This window comes from Tursiops truncatus, chromosome 5 (assembly GCF_011762595.2).
Source record: "Tursiops truncatus isolate mTurTru1 chromosome 5, mTurTru1.mat.Y, whole genome shotgun sequence".
NCBI classification, from domain to species: Eukaryota; Metazoa; Chordata; class Mammalia; order Artiodactyla; family Delphinidae; genus Tursiops; species Tursiops truncatus.
Window position 1 is genome coordinate 102401542 of NC_047038.1, and position 18097 is coordinate 102419638.

Here is an 18097-nt window from a genome sequence, read left to right on the forward strand (position 1 = left end):
TCATTTTACAGTTGCTATGGACTGAATGTTTGTATCCCCCCCCAGAAGTCTTGTATTGAGGCCATACTCCTCAATGTGGTGATATTTGAAGGTGGAGCCTTTGGGAGGTCATTAGTTCTTGAGATTAGAACCCTCAGAAAAGGGATTCATGCCCTGAGAAGAAGAGACAAGAAAGATATGATCTCTCTCCACCATGTGAGGACAAGCAAGAAGGTGGCCATTTGCAAGCCAGGGCTTTCCCCAGGAACCAAGCTGGCTAGCACCCTGAAATTAGACTTCCCAGCTTATTTCCAGAAATGTGAGAAATAAATGTCTGCTGTTTATGGTATTACCTGAAAGCAGTCTGAACTAAGATGACAGGAAATACAGGGGATACAGAAACAAGTTAAAGGACAGAATAAGGAACGAATCAGTCAAATGTAGAATGTAGAATATTCTACACCACAACTGGGCTGGGATTTTCCAAAATTGAATGTCTCTTGCAAAGAAAAAAGGGGCAGGAGAATTGCTCTAGATTCAAAAAACTACAGAGATATAACAACCCAATGCAATGCTTTAACCTTAATTAGATCAAGGATGGGAGTGGTGGTGTAATAAATATCTGTTTGGGGTGACTATTGGACTATAAAAGCTATTTGGGAAACTATTAGAGAAACTTGAAAAAGAAGATATAATAATAATATAATAATAATGGTCTTTAATTTTCTTATCTATGATAATGGTATGCCATTATAAGTAAGAGCATGTTCTCATTATTATGAGATTTCTGCTTAAGCATTCAGGAATGAAATATGATATACGTGATTTAACTTCAAATGTTTCAGAAAAACAAACAAACAAGAAAAGTACGATTCAGTTTCACAGATAAGAATCTTTGAAGTCCTAACTCTGCCCTAACAACAAGTAAAAGCTGAACAGATTTGAATAATCAACACCTTTCCTTGAATTTGTAAAAAAGGAGAGAACTCACAGGAAAATCACTGTCCCAAGACTGGAAATCACTCTCTCAACACTTTCCAAGACTGATGAATACAATGAGTCACAACTTACAACTGGAAACCCTTTGAGAATGTGTGCTGGTCTGGGAAAACCTGAACTGTAATTAATGAATTGCTGGAGGCTCATTGGACAACTCTGGGAGCTAGAATTCTCAGAGGACCCAGTATTAGGGAGACCTCCGCAATACTGTGAAATTTACCTCCAGGATCTTGACCAAATTCTCACAGTAAATATCAGAGGAAAATCCACTTGTGCCTCTATTAGGGGGAAGGAAAAGGAATCATTCTGAAATATGTCAGAGCACTCTATTCCTCCTAACGAGGATTGCCCTTAGGAGAAGCTAGTTAAGCAGAGCCTAACCTGCTGGGGAATTATCAGAGCTTACCTGAACTGGGTAAAAGGAAATACCCAACACTAGTCAGCTCTAACCTTCCATGTGGGGAAAGGGAAATACTCAACTCTACCTCACTCTAGCCATCCTGTCCCACCTAAGTAAGAAGGGAGGACTGAGAAGCACATGTGAAGTTCACAGTCCAGAGGCACAAGCTCACTAGATGACTCCATATTCTGATTCCAACTACGTGACATTCTGAAAAAGGCAAAATTATGGAGACAATAAAAAGTACCAGGGGCTGGGGTGGGAGAGGGAAGAATACTCAGAGAGGATTTTTAAGGCAGTAAAAATACTGTGTATGATATTATAATGATGGATATGTATCATTATATATATGTCCAAACCCACAGTATGTACAAAACCAAGAGTAAACCCTCATGTAAACCAAGGGCTTGGGGCGATTATAAGTCATCGATTGTAACAAATGTACTACTGTGGAAGGGGATGTTGATAACAGGGAGGCTATATTGTGTGGGGGAAGGGGTACATGGGAATCTCTGTACCTTCCTCCATTTTCATGTGAACCTAAACCTGCTCTAAAAATAAAGTCTAACTAAAAAGAAAAAAAAAAAACAAGAAGAAAGATATGTATATGTACAGAAACACAGAGAAATAAAGTAAATGAGGCAGTTAATTGTTGAATTGTTAAATCTAGATGGAAGGGTGTTTATCATATCATTCTTTCAAGTTTTCATCATGCTTTAAAATTTTCAAAATGAAAAGTTTGGGAAAGAAACTATTGCATTTCCAGGCTGTGGGTTATTTCTTGGCACACCACAGGCCCTCACAAAGTATTTGCTAATGAACAAAGCCTGGGATAGATTCCTGGCTCTCCTCCTCCCCTGGTGGGTGACCAGGAAAGCTCCTTCCCCTCCCAAAGCCTCAGCCTGCTCCTCCGTAAAAAACTGGACTGGAGTTGGGAATAAAGAAGATAAATATTTGAGAGCTTTTATTCAAGGATATACGTATTTGCATATGCACTTAGAGAAATAAAGCTTGATAAAACATCTTTCCAGAATTCTGACACTTAGGGAAGAAGTCCTACTAGGAGAACTTGCTTATCTCTCGCTGTGCCTTGAGACCAGGGCTCTCAAAACCACTTGTCTTATCTAGATCTTCTCTAATTTTTGTGACTGAGGAAAAAAAAGGGGTGGGGAAGAAGCCTTTCTAAATTTAACTTATTTCAACTGTTTAAAAACTAGTGAGTTTTATATTGTAATACCTGATTCATGACTAAGTTTAGGAAATGAAGCTATGAGATCTCTGGCTGTGTTTCTCTATATGTCTGTGTGCAATGTATATATGTCCTTAACTTTGGATGGTATGATCAAAATTAATTTGACAATGAGCTCTACTTAATTGGCTTAAAGGAAATTGAGTGTTTATATAAATTCTCAAAAATACAGAAGGTAACTGGCCAGAATTAATTTCAGGTCCCCATGGACTGGGAAATATTCAGTATTAAATTAATATGTAGTATTAAACTTAGTTTAAGCTTGTTAGTTTAATTAATGTAGACATGTCTTAACAGTCATCAACATTAAGTACTGATATAATACACTTACTGTACCTAGGTTTAATAGAAGTCAAATAAAAACTTATTATATCTGTTACAAATCATCAACAAGGAAAATAACTCAATATAAAAAAATTTTTTTGAAGGACAGTAAATGTAAATGAAATAAGTGCTTTTATGTAAACTCTATAGGAATAATTATATTTTAGGAATGTCTACTTAAGAATAATCCCTCCAGAGATCCAGCAAGTTGAAATTTAGAGTTGTGCTAAATTAATTTATATGATGAAAGTTTGTTGAATAGCTGGATCATTCCCAAATAAAATAAGATACTGAGACATCAATTACTAAACAAAGAAACTAAAGGTGTTTAGAGCTATCAGTGAATGTGTTTGGTGCCACCTTGAGATGTTCTCTATAAGAAAGTAAATGTTTTTAGGAATTATCATTGGTATTTTCACAAATCTACAGAATGCTAATGTAAAAGACAACTCATAATGGCCTACTTCTTGGTTGTCACTAGAAATTAAGGTTTTTAAGAGTTGAGGACTCTAGTTTAAACATGTAATTAAAGCTAATAAAAGAAATAAAGGAAACATTTCAGTATATAGTAGAAAAGCAGGATGTGTTTTCAGTAAAGGGGGTATGAGGAATGGAATTGCATTTTATTACAGGAAGGGAAAGTAAGTCTGTCTTAGAGCTGGTTGTTTCTGGATGAAAAAAATAAGGGACAAAACTAATATGAATACAGAAAGTGATAGAGGGTTTGGGGATGGTCAGGATTGGCTAGGTGTAGACTGAAGTTAATTAAATAAGTGAATTTTGTTGTTAAAAGCAAGCTGGTACAGACTCTCTCTTGCAAGAGCACCAGACTCACAGCTAACTGTTGAACAATCATTAACAGGAGGACACTGGAACTCACCAAAAAAGACACCCCGCATACAAAGACAAAGGAGAAGCTGCAATGAGATGGTAGAAAGGGCGCAATCACGATAAAATTAAATTGCATCAACACTGGGTGGGTGACTCATAAACTGGAGAACAATTATACCACAGAAGTCCACCCACTGGAGTGAAGGTTCTGAGCCTCATGTCAGGCTTCCCAACCTGAGAGTCTGGCAATAGGAGGAGGAATTCCCAGAGAATCAGACTTTGAAAGCTAGTGAGATTTGATTGCAAGACTTCAACAGGACTGGGGGAAATAGAGACTCCACTCTTGGAGGACACACACAAATTAGTGTGTGCACCAGGACCCAGGGAAGGAGCAGTGACCCCATAGGAGACAGAACCAGACCTATCTGCTAGTGTTGGAGGGTCTTCTGCAGAGGCAGGGGGTGGCTGTGGCTCACCAGGGGGACAAGGACATTGACAGCAGAAGTTCTGGGAAGTACTCCTTGGCATGAGCCCTCCTGGAGTCCATCATTAGCCACATCAAAGAGCCTGTAGCTTGCAGTGCTCAGTCACCTCAGGCCAAATATCCAAAAGAGAGGGAACTCAGCCTCACTCATTAGCAGAGAGGCTGATTAAAGTTTTACTGAGCTCTGCCCACCAGAGCAGCACCCAGTTCTACCCATCACCAGTCCTTTCCATCTGGAAGCTTGCACAAGCCTCTTAGATAGCCTCATCAGCCAGAGAGCAGACAGCACAAGCAAGAAGAGCTACAATCCTGCAGCCTGTGGAACAAAAACCACATTCACAGAAAGAAAGACAAAGTGAAAAGGCAGAGAACTATGTATCAGATGAAGGAACAAGATAAAACTGCAGAAAAACAACTAAATGAGGAGGAGATAGGCAAATTTCCAGAAAAAGAATTCAGAATAATGATAGTGAAGATGATCAAGGACCTCGGAAAAACAAAGGAGGCAAAGATCGAGAAGATGCAAGAAATGTTTAACAAAGACCTAGAAGAATTAAAAAACAAACAAACAGAGATGAACAATATAACAAATGAAATGAAAACTACACTAGAAGGAATCAATAGCAGAATACCTGAGGCAGAAGAATCGATAAGTGACCTGGAAGACGGAATGGTGGAATTCACTGCTGCAGAACAGAATAAAGAAAAAAGAATGAAAAGAGAAAAGAATGAAAAGAAAGAGGAAATTGACAGTAACACAATAATAGTGGGGGACTTTAATACCTCACTTACACCAATGGAGAGGCCTAAGAGACCTCTGGGACAACATTAAACGCAACAACATTCACATTACAGGGGTCCAGAAGGAGAAGAGAGAGAGAAAGGACCTGAGAAAATATTTAAAGAGATTATAGTCAAAAACTTCCCTAACATGGGAAAACAAATAGCCATTCAAGTCCAGGCAGGATAAACATGCTGAGACACATAGTAATCAAATTGACAAGAATTAAAGACAAAGAAAATTTATTAAAAGCAACAAGGGAAAAACAACAAAGAACATAGAAGGGAACTCCCATAAGGTTAACAGCTGTTTTCTCAGAAGAAACCCTACAAGCCAGAAGGGAGTGGCACAATATATTTAAAGTGATGAAAGGGAAGAAACTACAACCAAGATTACTCTACCCGGCAAGGATCTCATTCAGATTCGATGGAGAAATCGAAAGCTTTACAGACAAGCAAAAGCTAAGAGAATGCAGCACCACTAAACCAGCTCTACAACAAATGCTAAAGGGACTTCTCTAAGTGGGAAACACAAGAGAAGAAAAGGACCTACAAAAACAAACCCAAAACAATTAAGAAAATGGTAATAGGAACATACATATAGATAATTACCTTAAATGTGAATGAATTAAATGCTCCAACCAAAAGACACAGGCTTGCTGAATGGATACAAAAACAAGACCCATATATATGCTTGTCTACAGGAGACCCACTTCAGACCTAGGGACACAGACAGACTGAAAGTGAGGGGATGGAAAAAGATATTCCATGCAAATGGAAATCAAAAGAAAGCTGGAGTAGCAATACTCATATCAAATAAAATACACTTAAGTAAAGAATGTTACAAGAGACAAGGAAGGACACTACATAAGGATCAAGGGGTCAATTCAAGAAGAAGATATAACAATTATAAATATATACTCACCCAACATAGGAGCACTACATAAGGCAACTGCTAACAGCTATAAAAGAGTAAATTGACATTAACACAATAATAGTGGGGGACTTTAATACCTCATTTACAACAATGGACAGATCATCCAGACAGAATATTAATAAGGAAACACAAGCTTTACATGACACAATAGACCAGATAGTTTTAATTGATATTTATAATACATTCCATCCGAAAACAGCAGATTACACCTTCTTCTCAAGTGTACATGGAACATTCTCCAGGATAGATCACATCTTGGGTCACAAATCAAGCCTCAGTAAATTTAAGAAAATTGAAATCACATCAAGCATCTTTTCTGACTACAATGCTATGAGATTAGAAATCAATTATAGGAATAAAAACGTAAAAAACACAAAAACATGGAGGTTAAACAATTCATTACTAAATAACCAAGAGATCACTGAAGAAATCGAAGAGGAAATCAAAAAATACCTAGAGACAAATGACAGTGAAAACATGGTGATCCAAAGCCTATGGGATGCAGCAAGAGCAGTTCTAAGAGGGAAGTTTATAGCAATACAAGCCTACCTCAAGAAACAAGAAAAAAATCTCAAATAAACAATCTAACCTTACACCTAAAGGAACTAGAGAAAGAAGAACAAACAAAATCCAAAGTTAGCAGAAGGAAAGAAATCATAAAGATCAGAGCAGAAATAAATGAAATAGAAACAAAGAAAACAATAGCAAAGATCAATAAAACTAAAAGCTGGTTCTTTGAGAAGATAAACAAAATTGATAAACCATTAGCCAGACTAATCAAGAAAAAGGGGGAGAAGACTCAAATCAATAGAATTAGAAATGAAAAAGGAGAAGTTACAACGAACACCGCAGAAATACAAAGCATCCTAAGAGACTACCACAAGCAACTCTATGCCAATAAATTAGACAACCTGCAAGAAATGGACAAATTCTTAGACAGGTATAAACTTCCAAGGCTGAGCCAGGAAGAAATAGAAAATATGAACAGTCACAAGTAATGAAATTGACACTTCGATTAAAAATCTTCCAACAAAAAAAAGTCCAGGGCCAGATGACTTCACAGGTGAATTCTATCAAACATTTAGAGAAGAGCTAAAACTCATCCTTCTCTAGCTCTTCCAAAAAATTACAGAGGAAGGAACACTCCCAAACTCCTTGTATGAGACCACCATCACACTGATACCAAAACCAGACAAAGGTACTACAAAAAAGAAAATTACAGAGCAATATCACTGATGAATATAGATGCAAAAATCCTCAACAAAATACAAGCAAACAGAATCCAACAACACATTAAAAGGATCATACACCATGATAAAGTGGGATTTATCCCAGGGGTGCATGAATTCTTCAATACATGCAAATCAATCAGTGTGATACACCGTATTAACAAATTGAAGAATAAAACACATAGGATCAGCTCAATAGTTGCAGAAAAAGCTTTTGACAAAATTCAACACCCATTTATGATAAAAAATTTTCCAGAAAGTGGGCATAGAGGGAAGCTACCTCAACATGATAAAGGCCATATATGACAAGCCACAGCAAACATCATTCTCAATGGTGAAAAACTGAAAGCATTTCCTCTAAGATCAGGAACAAGATAAGGATGTCCACTCTTACCACTATTATTCAACATAGCTTTGGAATTCTAGCCACAGCAATCAGAGATAAAAAGAAATAAAAGGAATCCAAATTTTAAAAGAAGAAATAAAACTGTCACTGTTTACAGATGATATGATACTATACATAGAAAATCCTAAAGATGTCACCAGAATATTACTAGAGCTAATCAGTGAATTTGATAAAGTGGCAGGATACAATATTAATACCCAGAAATATCTTGCATTCCTATACACTAACTATGAAAAATCAGAAACAGAAATTAAGGAAACAATCCCATTCATCATTGCAACAAAAAGAAAAAAATACCTAGGAATAAACCTACCTAAGGAGGTAAAAGACCTGTACTCAGAAAACTATAAGACACTGATGAAAGAAATCAAAGATGACATAAACAGATGGAGAGATATACCATGTTCTTGGATTGGAAGAATCAATATTGTGAAAATGAGTATACTACACAAAGCAATCTACAGATTCAATGAAATCCCTATCAAATTATCAATGGCATTTTTTATAGAACTAGAACAAAAAATCTCAAAATTTGTATGGAGACACAAGAGACCCCAAATAGCCAAAGCAATCTTGAGGGAAAAAAAACACAGCTGGAGGAATCAGACTCCCTGACTTCAGACTATACTACAAAGCTACAGGAATCAGACTCCCTGACTTCAGACTATACTACAAAGCTACAGTAATCAAGACAATATGGTACTGGCACAAAAACAGAAATATAGATTAATGGAACAGGATAGAAAACCCAGAGATATACCTCCATACCTGTGGTCAACTAATCTATGACAAAGGAGGCAAGGATATACAATGGAGAAAAGACAGTCTCTTCAATAAGTGCTGCTGGTAAAACTGGACAGCTACACGTAAAAGAATGAACTTAGAATGCTCCCTAATGCCATACACAAAAATAAACTCAAAATGGATTGAAGACTTAAATGTAAGACTGAACACTATAAAACTCTTAGAGCAAAACATAAGAAGAACACTCTTTGACATAAATCACAGCAAGATCTTTTTGACCCACCTCCTAGAGTAATGGAAATAAAAACAAAAATAAACAAATGGGACCTAATGAAAGTTGAAAGCTTTTGAACAGCAAAGGAAACTATAAACAAAGTGAAAAGAGCACCCTTAGAATGGGAGAAAATATTTGCAAATGAATCAGTGAACTAAGGATTAATCTCCAAAATATATAAAAGCTCATGCAGCTCAATATTAAAAAAACAAACAACCCAATCAAAAATGGGCAGAAGACCGAAATAGACATTTCTCCAAAGAAGACATACAGATGGCTAAGAAGCACATGAAAAGCTGCTCAACATCACTAATTATTAGAGAAATGCAAATCAAAACTACAATGAGGTATCACCTCACACCAGTTAGAATGGGCATCATCTGAAAATCTACAAAAAACAAATGCTGGAGAGGGTGTGGAGAAAAGGGGGAACACTCTTGCACTGTTGATGGGAATGTAAATTGATACAGCCACTATGGAGAACAGTATGGAGGTTCTTTAAATAACTAATAATAGAATTACCATATGACCCAGCCATCCCACTTACTGGGCATATACCCAGAGAAAACCATAATCCAAAAAGACCCATGCACTCCAATGTTCATTGCAGCACTATTTACAATAGCCAGGTCATGGAAGCAACCTAAATGCCCATCGACAGACGAATGGATAAAGAAGTTGTGGTACATATATACAATGGAATATTACTCAACCATAAAAAGGAATGAAATTGGGTCATTTTTTAAGACGTGGATGGATCTAGAGACTGTCATACAGAGTGAAGTAAGTCAGAAAGAGAAAAACAAATATCATATAGTAATGCATATATGTGGAACCTAGAAAAATGGTTCACATGAACCAGTTTGCAAGGCAGAAATAGAGACACAGATGTAGAGAATAAATGTATGGATGCCAAGCGAGGACAATGGGAGGGGGATGAACTGGGTGATTGGGATTGACATATATACACCAGTATGTATAAAATAGATAACTAATAAGAACCTGCTGTATAAAAAATAGTAAAATAAAATAAAATTTAAAAAAAATTAAAAAATATTTAAAAACCTATCAGAAAAAAAAAAAAAAACAGGCAAGCTGGTAAAAGACTGGATTTGGTTTTCTCTCTCTGTTCAGAGAACAAAGTTTCCTTGGAATGCTGCTTTTGATAACAGATTTTGTGAGTTTCTGTTCCTTTAAGTGATCTGTATTTGCTTTTGAGATCTCTTGTCACTTTGGTTAAGGAATAAGTATTATCTCAGAGTAAGCTAGGATCTTATTTGACCCAATGTTTTGAAACCTTTTGACAAACTTCCCAAATATCAACTTTTAATTAACTTTCTTTTTACCTCCAGCTAAATTTAGGACATTTTAGAGGGTCCCTGAGACATCTCACAGAGAAATATTTAACTAGTATTATTTGGTATGTTAAATTACACAAAGAACATTGTCACATGAGTGATAAACCTACTTAGAATACACAGTACTGTATGGATAAATGTTATTAATATAAATATTCTAAAAATTATATAGAGAGCCTGCACGCCGCAATGAAGAGCCCACACACCGCAATGAAAGATCCCACATGCCACAACTAAGAACCAGCGCCAAAGATAGATAAATAAATAAATAAATATTTTAAAATATATAGTTTTAGTTGTTGTCTTAAATGTTTTATGTTACAGCAACTTGGTTAATCTTCTTTGCCAAAAACATTGTAATCAGATCCTTAGCCTTGCCTTATTAAGTATCTTTGTCATTCATAGATAGTTAAAATGATGCTTTGCAAAATTGCTTCATCTTCCAGAAGAATCACTTGACTTTTGACAAGTACACTTTTCTGATAACTTTTAAATCACACTACTAAACTAGGTAAGGAATTTAAAAAATCTAATGGAAACTGTTAACAAAAAGGATTAGTTACATAGGATTGAGTAAACTGATGAATGTGGTTATAATTTTTATGGTTTCTGTCTGAAACATTATAAGATTTTAATCTGTGTTTTCCAGATATAAAGAAACCCTTCCCTTCAAGCTAATTATGACTTATAGCAATTTGGTAAATTATACCCTTGTAAGCAGAATGGAAACATTTCTCTTTTCTCTCTACCTGATCCCTCCAGAGATTGGACACTCTTAGGTTCCCAGCAGCTTTATCAGATAAATTAGGAAGGCCACCTCCTAACAGGTGCAGAAATCTGAAGGTATTTTTTGAACATCAGAAAGGGAGGAATTCTCCTAAATTTGTAAGGTGAAATCTGTGGCAAGCCCTTGGCATGGCTTTCCTGGCCCTGGGAGGAATTTTATGATTTCATGAGACTTAATTTGTGAACCAATTAATTTTGATTTAACTATCTTTGATAAAAATGAGGGTTATTTTAGAGGAAAAGAGATGTTTCAATGGACATCAAAATCTTATTGTGTTATTGAGGTCTGTTTTCACTAAGATTCACTTCCCAGATAGCTCCTTGCTGTTATGTTATACTGTTGCAAAGTTTAGAATTATTAAAAGGACACTCTAAATTTGTTTCTGAAATTCAACTCAGTAATCTATCTCTGGATGAAGATCAGATGCTCCATGATCTGCAACCAGGAGATTAGCATCAGGCTATGGTCATTTAAAATTAAAGGCTCCCTTATATTGGGGACAATTAAACCACACTAGGGATAACTGGCCTAGTAACACTAGGAAATTTCACTAGATGTCTTATGGCCAATGCCAATAAATAATTTCTCTTAAAGATAAGGATTGGTACAGAACAGACTAAGTCAGACGACTTGGAAATGTACTGGGCAGGACCTGATGGAAGTTCTTGACTTAAATTCTTACTTATGACCTTACTAATACAACTATCTATGTTACTTTTTTAATATTGCCTGTTTTACAAAATTGTTCCTTGCACTACCAAATATGTCACTGAGCTCTGATAAAATGTTGATATATAGCTCCATATGAGACCAAAGATTGTAATAATGTAACTCTAGATATGAGAAGAAGCAAGAAGAGGGAATATTTTCCTGGACCATAAGAGACTATTAAGACAGGTGGTCCAGAGACTTTTGGCTACTGTGCCTAGGCCAGTAATAGCACACTGAGTGGCCTATCAGTGAAATCTTCGCCAGACCTGGGAATAAGTATTCCCACCACCGTGGGGTGAAATGACCATGAAATGCCCCCCAAACCATGGTCCAATTCATGACTCTGAAGGGGACCTGCCAACAGAAAATTGGCACTTGCCTTCTACATCTGCAAGGATTAAATCAATGACCACTGCAGCCACTGACCTTCAACAGACACTGAAAGGAATTCAGGGTGAAGATCAGGAATGAGGAACTCCATGCTCTGGGAAAAACTGGCAGAACAGACCTTCAGATAGTTAGATACTTTCAGGAGAAGATTTTATGAGCCCAAATTCTTGCATCTTCTCATATCTAGTAAAGCACTGAAATCACTAACAGTGGCATCTGTTTTGGCCGTTATGGAGAGAAATGCAATTGCAAGTCAAAATGGAGTAGCTGTGGTTCAGACATCCAATGTAATACTAGGGGGCATTACGGACGTGATTTCAGACAAGCCCTTGTATTTCTGAGAACTTGAGTTTTCTGAGCTGTGTCAGACTTGGGATGACACCAGCCATTCTCAAAGCAGTGTCTGCTGGCAGACATCAGTAGCTGCAACCTTATGACCTTGAGGTCTCCCCTTGCAACTATTAAATTTTTAGATAATAAAATTGCTTTAGATTAGATGTTAACAGAAAAAGAAGACATGAGTAGTGGCCAATAGTTCCTGTTATGTATATGTTAATACCATATCGGAAGTTAAAACCTACTTAGATAAAAGTAGACAGTTACTTGGGTACAAATCTCCCTAAGGTGTGAGGTCCAAACTGGGTTTCAGGCTTATTCTCCTGAATTCCTCAGGGAATGAGATTTATTTTGTCCACTAAAATTCAAGTTGTCACTCCTCCAAATACTTCTAATTGGGTCTGTTACACCAAAATGTTGGACAAAGGGATTGAGATCTTAATCATACAAGACTCAGATCCAGGACTTGGAACTCAGAAATATTTCCAATTTGGTGCCTATTCCCCAAATTGAAGCAGGACTATGCCCCATTTCTGCAAGAAGTGGCCAGAGCTGTCATCACCCTCAACCATTGCCTTTGAAATATTGAGGACTATCAAAGAAAAAGGGAGATTGAAAACAAGCAGCACTCTGTGGGTCTCCCAGGTACAAATCCATTCTGTGCCCTCTGTTTCTGTAGGATATAGGCTTCATCCGAAATTTTGCCTTCCTTTTCTGGGCCCAGTGTTGATCATCCTGTTAAGCCTCCTGTATGGCCCCTGTCTGTTTTAACTGTGTACAAGGTTTATCTCCATGGTCCAACATGGCCCAACAGTTTCAGATTAAATTTTTGTTACCACAAGGGTAGAAGCTGGTTTCAGACATGGAATACCTCGATTTAGATCAGAGAGAGAGAGAGACTTCTACTCTACTGGACAGGATGGCACCCACTCCCAGCAGGAAGTAGTTAGAGAAGAAAGAGACCTCCACCCCAATTCCCAAGAAGTATCTTAAGTATGAAGTCTCTCAGTGGGCAGTTGGTAGGGAACTGCTGACCGAAACCACCTTCCTTGGCCAGACACAATGATAACCACTTGCCTGAGTTGTCTCACAACAGAAAGTCTGGATAAAGGATGCAGTGCTGCCATCAAAAACCAACTGGAAGGGCTTCCCTGGTGGCGCAGTGGTTGAGAGTCCGCCTGCCGATGCAGGGGACGCGGGTTTGTGCCCCGGTCCGGGAAGATCCCACATGCCGCGGAGCGGCTGGGCCCGTGAGCCATGGCCGCTGAGCCTGCGCGTCCAGAGCCTGTGCTCCGCAACGGGAGAGGCCATAACAGTGAGAGGCCCTCGTACCACACAAAAAAAAAACACAAAACAAACAAAAAACCGAACTGGGAGAATTTGGAGGGCCAAAAGAAGGGGGGAGAAGACAATATGTCCTGCCAACTTCCCATAAACTCTCACAGCGGAATCCACCTTGGCTGAAAGATGTGTGCACCACCAGGAAGGATTCTGAGTCAGACCAAACATGGGCCAAGGAAGATGATTGGCCAGAGACAACCTGGAAACTAACCCCATTACCGTAAAACCTGAGACTGCGAGCCAAGTGACAGAGCAGTTCTCCTAAGTTCCCTTACCCTGCTGCTCTCTGCCCGGGTGCCCCTTCCCAATAAAGTCTTTTGCTTTGTCGGTATGTGTGTCTCCTCAGACAATTTATTTTCTGAGTGTTAGACAAGAGCCCACTCTTAGGCCCTGGAAGGGATCCCTTTTCCTGCAACATTTTTCCCATAAGATTAACAAAAGTTAAATTGATCCTTCACAACAAATTTGCAAGGATTGTGAAGGAAATCATATACTATCATTGGAAATGTTAATAGATACAGATTTTCTTTTTACACTTAAAAAAACTGCAGCATCGTAGGACAAAATAGACTTGATTTTTTAAAACAACATGCTTCAATTTTATCAATAAGACTTATGAGGGAATATAATTTTGGGTGCAGGTAGTGTTGCTACAAGTCTCTTGAGAGACCTGATTTAACCTTGCTCTTCAGTGAGGCCATGTCATAATTTCATGCAGCCCTTACTTAAAATATGCCCCCCTTATTCTTGATCTCCACTCCCATTCACTTCCCCCACTGGGCACCTGAATCTCATTTGTCTTTAAGAATGGATTTTTCTTCTAAATATGAAGTACTGCTTTGTGTGTATAAGTGTTAATTTATTGATATGTTCATTTTTATGTATATACTGTATAGGAATTAATTTATTATGTTGGGCTTTGCTTTATAGTTACTGGTATTTACTTAAAAGCAGTATTGGTATTTGCTTTTACAGTACCATGTGAATGACAGTAATACTTTATTTTTGAAATTGTGTTTTCTTTGCCTGCATTCTACCAGTATTCACTAGTAATAATATATTTCATTTTAATGATTTATATTTTATCAGGTTAGTGGAAGAATACCACACTTCTCCAGTATTGTTTCCAAAAGGATTCCATTACACGTTATACTGAATTCACATGAACACAAAACTATGTTTTTAGTGTTGGGGAAAAAGAAATTTTCCTCTACCCTTCTAGGTTGTTCTGGCTGGTCTAACTGTCACAGGAATGTGGACCCCTTCCAGGGCCTGAGAGTGGGCTCTTGTCTAACTCTTGGAAATGAATTGTCCGAAGAAACACATGTGCTGACAAAGCAAAAGACTTTATTGGGAAGGCTCCCGAGTGGAGAGCAGGAGGGTAAGGGAACCCAGGAGGACTGCTCTGTCACGTGGCTCGCAGTCTTGGGTTTATGGTAATTGGGTTAGTTTCCGGGTTGTCTCTGGCCAGTCACTCTGATTCTGGGTCCTTCCTGGTGGTACGCTGGTCACTCAGCCAAGATGGATTCCAGCAAGAAGGATTCTGGAAGCTTGGTAGGACATATTAACTGGAGCCTCTTCTCTCCTATTGAACTTCCCCGAACTCTTCGGGTTGATGATAGCTTGTTAGATCTGCAATCCTTACCAGGACCTCCTGTTGTAAGAGAACTCATGTAAGTGGTTACTACTGGGCCTGGCCAGGGAGGGTTGTTTCAGTCATTGAAACAACTCAATGTAACAACTAAATTGACATGAGACATATTGTATATTAACGCATATATGTGGAATCTAGAAAAATAGTACAGATGATCTTATTTGCAAAGCAGAAGTAGAGACACAGATGTAGAGAACAAATGTATGGATACCAAGGGGGAAAGCAGAGGGTGGAGGAATTGGGAGATTGGGATTGACACATATACACTATTGATACTATGTATAAAATAGACAACTAATGAGAACATACTGTATAGCACAGGGAACTCTACTTAGTGCACTGTGGTGACCTAAATGGGAAGGAAATCCAAAAAAGAGGGGATATTTGTCTATGTATAGCTGATTCGTTTTGTTGTACAGTAGAAACTAACACAACATTGTAAAGCAACTATACGCCAATAAAAATTAATTTAAAAATAAATTGACATGAAACAGATTGACAGAAGATAATCAAATGAAGTTCAATAACATGGGTACATGGGAGAGGCCCAGGAAAACTGAGTAACTCACCAAAATAGCCAAAGCTTCACCTCAAATACATCTTCAGCTAAAGACAAAAGAGGATGTTGAGGACCGGAGGGCCAGTAATGGGAGTTGACCAGGAAAAGCACAGTAAACAAGGGTCAGGTTGTTTATGCAGATTTAAGTCCTTGTTTCTTTCATTGATAAGAGTTTCTAGAGATTTGGTCATCCTCCTCTTTCTGGTACAGAAAGGGAGACACCCTTACAAAGGGACATTTCCCTTATAAATGTACATGTTTCTTAAGGGTAACTCCTGCTTGGCGTTCACAGTTTTCCTGAATGTCTGCAGTTTCTTGGAAAATAAACAGCTTAAAATAATTGATATGCCAGAAACATATTTTGAGGTGGCAAGTCTCTCTCCCCTACATCAGCTACAACATCTTTTTTAACTTTCTCTTCAGCTAAATCTTTTTTTTTTTTTGGTTCAGATATTTATTTTGTATAGTCAGCTAAATCTTTTTTTAATCCTGTTATGAAAAATTAAAAGCTTATATACAAAGTAGAGCGAATAGGATAATAAACCTCCATGCAGTCATCACCCAGAGGGATTATCCTTTCTACAACTTAAGAATCACTTTAGAATTATGTTCTATATATATAAATAGAATGGACTTAGATTATTTCTCAAGAATTTCCTTATGAAGTCAGTCTGCAACTATGAACCAGAGCTTGAGTAAAAACAGGAAGAAAAGAACATTGCTCACCCCCTGGCTCTACAAAGGTTAAGAGGCCACCCACAGCAGTCACCTCCCCCAACAGTGGACCCTGTTAGTAATTCAGGGTGAAAACCAGGATGAGGCACTCTGTGCTTTGGATAAATGAGCCCCTAGATAGTTAGATGCATACCTCAGAAAGAATTTTCAATGATCCCAGATTCTTGCATCTTCCTACACATAGAAAAGCACTAACTTCATTCACTTGAGATATCTTTTTTTTGTGACTTAAAGTAATATAAGCAGATAGGTTAGGGTGTCCTTGGCAAAAGATGATCAGGCATGGCTTTCTTGACATAAGAGGGACTGTTTTGACCTAAGCCATTTTGTGATCTAAGCCTGGCCTCAATGCTTGCGCTTGAACAAGTCTCAGTAGTCAATGATCGTAAGGGAACAAATGAATGCAGGAACAGAGAAAAGGTAGTCAAACGATAGTGCAGTGATAAAGCAGAGTCCTAGTTCCTCCTCAAAGGATATATGTAATAATACACTTTTGCATTCTGTAGGAACTAAGGCCCCCCACCCAGGTGGAGGATGGAATGAGGATGTTGACACTCTTGACTTCAGTCAACTAAAGTTTGGAGTCTGTTGACCTTTACCCCAATTCTATACCAAATTCTCCTCTGCTTGAGCCCCTTCATGAATATGCATGTACTCTTAGCTTAAAACCTCTCAGATTTTGCTGTTCTGGGATACACTGCTTTGGGAAGACCCTGCTGTTCTCCTTACTTGCTGCAAGTAATAAATCCTTCCTTCTCCTGAACTTTGGTGTGGTTCTGTCTTTTGACACCCACCGAGAAGCAAACCCACTTTTCTGATAACAACATAACATATAATACCACAGCAGATTGAAGGCAGAAGAAAATATGGTAAGCAAGATGTCTTCTATTAAACCAGAAATTAAAGATGTTGGCAAAAATGTAAAACAATGTCACTCTTCTCACTATTTGTATTTGTGTTTTAGAAATATATTTTTCATATTAATATGTGATGACTATTATTTTTAAGTGACTTCAATTTTTCTGTTTTATTCATAATAGCAGCTATCAATTGACGTTACCAACATAAACAAAACTTCTTTTTGGGTCCTGATTAATATTTAAGGGTATAGGGGAGGAAAACTAACTTTGCCTCTACCTTCTAGGTTCTTGCCTAAAAACCCCCTGTAGTAAAAAAACAGATTAACAGGAGAAAAAATAAAGTTAACTACGTATGCCATCTACATCTGGCAGCAGCACAAAGACATGGAAATAAAAAGGTGGGCAGAGGATTAAGATTTATATACCATCCTGAGCTACGGAAAGGGATGGGAGCCTGGGATTGCCAAGGGGGAGCAGTTCCTGGGAAGGTGAGAAGAGGAGCTGGTAAACAAAGGTTGTTACCCTTGCAAGAGAGGTTATTTCTGCTAGTAGCTATTCTACTAGCTATTCAGGCCCCCTTTCTAATGAAACCCTCCTTACCAAAGGGTAACTTCTACTCTGTTTTCAGAGCTTCTGTGTCTAAAGTTTTACAAAATAGTCAGCTCAAAATACTCTTTATGCCAAAGAGGCTTATTCTGCTACCCTTCAGTGTAAATGGGTCTTGAGATAA